The sequence below is a fragment of the Mustelus asterias genome, chromosome 2, assembly GCF_964213995.1.
Source record: "Mustelus asterias chromosome 2, sMusAst1.hap1.1, whole genome shotgun sequence".
Taxonomy (NCBI): Eukaryota; Metazoa; Chordata; class Chondrichthyes; order Carcharhiniformes; family Triakidae; genus Mustelus; species Mustelus asterias.
In genome coordinates, this window is record NC_135802.1 from 99,959,269 (window position 1) to 99,966,101 (window position 6,833).

The following is a 6,833-nucleotide window of genomic DNA, read 5'->3' on the forward strand; positions in this document are numbered from 1 at the left end:
CACACACCCCCCAACCCCCCACACACAGCCCCCTCGCCCCCCCACACCCCCCCCCACACACACCCCCACACCCCCCCACACACACACACACACACAACCCCCACACACACACACACCCACGCCCCTCACCCCCCAAACACACCCATCCGCCACCCCACCCACACACACCCATCCCCCACCCACACAAACCCACCACCCCCGCCTCCCCACACACACACACCCCCACCTCCCCCCTACACACACCCCCACCTCCCCCCCCCACACACACACCCTCACTCCCCCCACACACATTAACCCCCACCCACCCCACCCCACACAACCACCCCCCCACACACACACCCACACTGCCCCCCACACACACACCCATCCCCCCACACACACACCCAACCCCCACACACACACCCACCCCCCCACACACACACATCCACCCCCCCACACACACACATCCACCCCCCACGCACAACCCCACCCCCCACGCACACCCCCACCCCCCACGCACACCCCCACCCCCCACGCACACCCCCACCCCCCCACACACACCTCCACCCCCCACACACACCTCCACCCCCACACACACCCCCATCCCCGCTACCCCCCACACACACCCCCACTCCCCCCCATCCCCCACACACACCCCCACTCCCCCTACCCCCCCACACACACCCCCATCCCCGCTACCCCCCACACACACCCCCACTCCCCCTACCCCCCCACACACACCCCCACTCCCCCTACCCCCACACACACCCCCACTCCCCCTACCCCCCCACACACACACCTCCACTCCCCCTACCCCCCCACACACCCCCCTACCCCCCCACACACCCCCCACCCCCACACCCCCCACCCCCTCCAACCCCCCGCACACCCCCCACCCACCCACACACACACCAACCCCCACACTCACACACCACCCCCCCCCACCCCCCACACTCACACACCACCCCACACACAAACCACCCCAGCCCCCCCACACACACACCCCCAACCCTCTCACACCCCCCCACCCCCACCCCCACACACCCCCCCACTCCCCCCACACACCCCGCCACCCCCCCTCACACCCCCCCACCCCCACACAACCCCCCCACCCCCACACACCCCCCCCACCCCCCACCCCCACACACCCCCCCCACCCCTCACACTCCCCCCCACCCCTCACACACAACCCCCCAGACACCCCCCACCCCCCCCCAAAACACACACACCCCACACACACACCCCCCACACTCACACCCTCTACCCAAAACACACACATCCCCCACCCCACCCACACAAACCCACCTCCCCACATACACCACCACTCCCCCCCACACACACGTACACACACCACCCCACCCCACACACACGTACACACACTCCCCCCCACACACACGTACACCCCACCCCCCCCACACACACACCCAACCCCCCCCACACACACCCACCCAACCCCCCCCACACACACACACACACCCAACCCCACCCCCACACATACACACACCCAACCCCACCCACACACACACACACCCAAACCCCCCCCACACACACACACACACCCAACACCCCCCCCACACACACACACCCAAACCCCCCCCCCACACACACACACACACCCAAACCCCCCACACACACACACACCCAACCCCACCCCCACACATACACACACCCAACCCCCCCCAAACACACACACACCCAACCCCACCCCCACACATACACTCACCCAATCCCCCCCACACACACACACCCAAACCCCCCCACACACACACACCCAAACCCCCTCACACATACGCACACCCAACCCCCCCCCCACACAAACACACACCCAACCCCCCCCCACACATACACACACCCAACCCCCCCCCCACACATACACACACCCAACCCCCCCACACACACACACACCCAACCCCCCCCCCCCACACACACACACACCCAACCCCCCCCACACACACACACACACCCAACCCCCCCCACACACACACACCCAACCCCCCCCCACACATACACACACCCAACCCCCCCCCACACATACACACATCCAACCCGCCCCCCACACATACACACACCCAACCCCCCACACACACACACAAACACACACACCCACCCCCCACCCACCCCCCACACACACAGCTACCCTCCCACACATACACACCCACCACCCCATGCACACCTCCACGCACACCCCCACCCACCCCCACGCACACCAACAACCCCACACGCACACCGCCACCACCACCCCACGAACCCCACCACCCCCACCACAAACCCCCCCCCACGCACACCCCCACCGTCCCCACGCACAATCCTAACGCCCCCATGCACACCCCCACCCCCCCAACGCACACCCCCACACCCCTCACGTACACCCCCACCCCCCCAACGCACACCCCCACCCCCCCAGCGCACACCCCCACCCTCCCCACGCACAACCCTAACGCCCCCATGCACACCCCCACCCACCCCCGCACAGCCCCACCCCCCCACGCACACCCCCACCCCCCCACGCACACCCCCAGCCCCCCCACGCACACCCCCACCCCCCTCCACGCACACCCCCACCCCCCTCCACGCACACCCCACCCCCCTCCACGCACACCCCCACCCCCCTCCACGCACACCCCCACCCCCCTCCACGCACAACCCCACCCCCCTCCACGCACACCCCCACCCCCTCCACGCACACCCCCACCCCCCTCCACGCACACCCCCACCCCCCTCCACGCACACCCACACCCCCCTCCACGCACACCCCCACCCTCCTCCACGCACACCCCACCCCTCTCCACGCACACCCCCACCCCCTCCACGCACACCCCCACCCCCTCCACGCACACACCCACCCCCTCCACGCACACCCCACCCCCACCACCCCACCCCCCTCCACGCACCCGCCCACCCCCTCCACGCACCCCCCACCCCCCTCCACACACCCCCCACCCCCCTCCACGCATCCCCACCCCCCTCCACGCACCCCCCACCCCCCTCCACGCACCCCCCCACGCACCCCGCAACACACAACCACAACCCCCCACACACCAACCTCCCCCACGCACCCCCAATCTCCCCACGCACCCCCAATCTCCCCCACGCACCCCCACACCCCCACGCACACCCCCACCCCCACGCACACCCCATGCCCCCCCAAACCCCCACTTGCACCCCCAACCCCACCTCACGCCCCCAACACACCCCCACACCCCTAACCCCCCCATTCTCACCCCCCCATGCACACCCCCAGCCCCCCCCATGCACATCCCCACCCCTCCCACGCACACCCCCACCCCTCCCACGCACACCCCCACCCCCCTCACGCACACCCCCACCCCCCTCTCGCACACCCCTACCCCCCTCTCGCACACCCCCACCCCCCGCACGCACACCCCCACCCCCGCACGCACACACCCACCCCCCGCACGCACACCCCCAACCCCCCCATGCACACCCCCAACCCCCCCATGCACACCCCCAACCCCCCCATGCACACCCCCACACCCCCCACGCACACCCCCAATCCACCCACGCACACCCCCACCCCCCCCCACGCGCACCCCCACGCCCTCCTCGCACACCCCCAATCCCCCCACGCACAACCCAATCCCCCCACGCACAACCCAATCCCCCCACGCACACCCCCACCCCCCCACGCACACCCCCACCCCCCCACTCACCCCCCCACCCCCCCACTCACACCCCCACCCCCCCCACTCACACCCCCACCCCCCCACTCACACCCCCACCCCCCACTCACACCCCCACCCCCCCACGCACACCCCCAACCCCCCACGCACACCCCCAACCCCCCCACGCACACTGCCACCCCCCCACACACGCCCCCCACGGACACCCCCCCCCGAGCACACCCCCAATCCCCCCACGCACACCCATAACCCCCCACGCACACCCACAACCCCCCACGCACACCCACAACCCCCCACGCACAGCCCAACCCCCCCACGCACACTCCCACCCCCCCACACCCCCCCCCACGCACACCCCCACCCCCCACGCGCACCCCCACCCACCCCACGCGCACCCCCACCCCCCCACGCGCACCCCTCACCCCCCCCACGCGCACCCCTCACCCCCCCCACGCGCACCCCTCACCCCCCCCACGCGCACCCCTCACCCCCCCACGCGCACCCCTCACCCCCCCCACGCGCACCCCTCACCCTCCCCACGCGCACCCCTCACCCCCCCCACGCGCACCCCTCACCGCCCCCACGCGCACCCCTCACCCCCACCACGCGCATCCCTCACCCCCCCCACGCGCACCCCTCACCCCCCCCACGCGCACCCCTCACCCCCCCCACGCGCACCCCTCACCCCCCCCACGCGCACCCCTCACCCCCCCCACGCGCACCCCTCACCCCCCCCACGCGCACCCCTCACCCCCCCCACGCGCACCCCTCACCCCCCCCCACGCGCACCCCTCACCCCCCCCCACGCGCACCCCTCACCCCCCCCACGCGCACCCCTCACCCCCCCCACGCGCACCCCTCACACCCCCCCACGCGCACCCCTCACCCTCCCCCCCACGCGCACCCCTCACCCTCCCCCCCACGCGCACCCCCACCCCCCCCACGCGCACCCCTCACCCCCCCCCACGCGCACCCCTCACCCCCCCCACGCGCACCCCTCACCCCCCCCCACGCGCACCCCTCACCCCCCCCACGCGCACCCCTCACCCCCCCCGCGCACCCCTCACCCCCCCCACCCCTCACCCCCCCCACGCGCACCCCTCACCCCCCCCCACGCGCACCCCTCACCCCCCCCACGCGCACCCCTCACCCCCCCCACGCGCACCCCTCACCCCCCCCACGCGCACCCCTCACCCCCCCCACGTGCACCCCTCACCCCCCCACGCGCACCCCTCACCGCCCCCACGCGCACCCCTCACCCCCCCCACGCGCACCCCTCACCCCCCCACGCGCACCCCTCACCCCCCCCCACGCGCACCCCTCACCCCCCCCCACGCGCACCCCTCACCCCCCCCCACGCGCACCCCTCACCCCCCCCACGCGCACCCCTCACCCCCCCCCACGCGCACCCCTCACCCCCCCCCACGCGCACCCCTCACCCCCCCACGCGCACCCCTCACCCCCCCCACGCGCACCCCTCAACCCCCCCACGCGCACCCCTCACCCCCCCCCGCGCACCCCTCACCCCCCCCACGCGCACCCTCAGACCCCCCCACGCGCACCCCTCACCCCCCCCACGCGCACCCCTCACCCCCCCCCACGCGCACCCCTCACACCCCCCCCACGCGCACCCCTCACCCCCCCCCACGCGCACCCCTCACCCCCCCCCACGCGCACCCCTCACCCCCCCCACGCGCACCCCTCACCCCCCCCCACGCGCACCCCTCACCCCCCCACGCGCACCCCTCACCCCCCCCCACGCGCACCCCTCACCCCCCCCCACGCGCACCCCTCACCGCCCCCCCCACGCGCACCCCTCACCCCCCCCCGCGCGCACCCCTCAGCCCCCCCCCGCGCGCACCCCTCACCCCCCCCCCGCGCACCCCTCACCCCCCCCCCGCGCGCACCCCTCACCCCCCCCCCGCGCACCCCTCACCCCCCCCCCGCGCGCACCCCTCACCCCCCCCCCCGCGCGCACCCCTCACCCCCCCCCCCGCGCGCACCCCTCACCCCCCCCCCCGCGCGCACCCCTCACCCCCCCCCCCGCGCGCACCCCTCACCCCCCCCCCCGCGCGCACCCCTCACCCCCCCCCCGCGCGCACCCCCCACATGCATCCCCTCCCCCCACACCAACCCCCCAACACCAACACTCCCCCCCGCCCCCCATGTTAGGCGGCCATTTAAGGATGTTTTTTTCTCTCTCCTGCTGATTGTTCACAAAATGACATTAAACCCGACTGCCCCATGTTGTGAGGAACATTCTGAAGTCTCCGCTGGATCCCGGGGCTGAGGCCAACCCGCTGCTCGGAGCAATTACCTGATCGTCCGCTTGAAAGTTGACTTTCAAAAGTGGCCCCTCCTGACATTAAAATCCACAAACACTGACACGCCTCACCCCCACCCCTCCGTCTTTAAGGTCACGGTCCTGTCTCTCTCGCCCCCCTCGCCGTGCGGCGGCAGGCGGGGGAAGGGGTTGTTTGCCCCTGTCACAGAGCGCGCGGCGCCCTGCCTTGCAGCTCCATGACAGCGCCTGTCCCCAGCTGACCCCGGCCGGCCCCTGCACGAAAGCGACCTTGAGCCCAGAGCGAGGGCCTCAGCGCGGAGCTCCGCCAGGGGGAGCCGCAGACATCACCGCCGCAAGACCACTCAGATCACTGGCGATAAGCCCAGCGTGCAGCCAGGACTCAACAACACCAACCTGCATTCCCCATGCAACAGTCCCAACAGGGGGTGGGTACTCACTGCTGGGAATGTGAAGTCACATAAGTCATCTCCCTGAGCAGTATGTTGTTACAACACTGTTGGACATTCTTTTATAAAAGCAAAATACTGCAGATGCTGCAATCTGAAACAAAAACAGAAATTGCTGGAAAACCTCACCAGGTCCGACAGCATCTGTGGAGAGAGAACTGAGCTAAAGTTTCGAGTCTGGATGATCCTCTTTGCACATTCTTTGGGACACGATTTGATTTCATTTATTATTGTCACCTGTATTAGTGTACAATGAAAAGTATTGTTTCTTGCACGCTAAAAAGCCAAAGCTTACCATTCATACAGAAGGAAACAAGAGAGTGCCGAATGTAGTGTTACAGTCATAGCTAGGATGTAGAGAAAGATCAACTTAATGCGAGGTCCATTCAAAAGTCTAATGGCAGCAGGGAAGAAACTGTTCTTGAGTCGGTTGGTACGTGTATATTTTGACCAGCGTGGTCT

The 6,833-nt window shown here is 70.7% G+C and overlaps 1 protein-coding gene across 4 annotated transcripts in view; it reads right to left on the reverse strand.

The window, feature by feature from the left end:
- The window catches only part of thrb (thyroid hormone receptor beta), a 221,069-nt gene extending 214,901 nt beyond the window's left edge, over positions 1-6,168 (reverse strand). For 3 of the 4 annotated variants that reach the window (XR_013500555.1, XM_078239245.1, XM_078239210.1), the window contains exon 1: positions 5,938-6,168. The gene's annotated coding sequence lies outside the window, so the exon portion shown is untranslated. The remainder of the gene's footprint in view (positions 1-5,937) is intronic. The other variant, XM_078239218.1, reaches the window with a different exon arrangement.
- Positions 6,169-6,833: the final 665 nt, after the last annotated feature.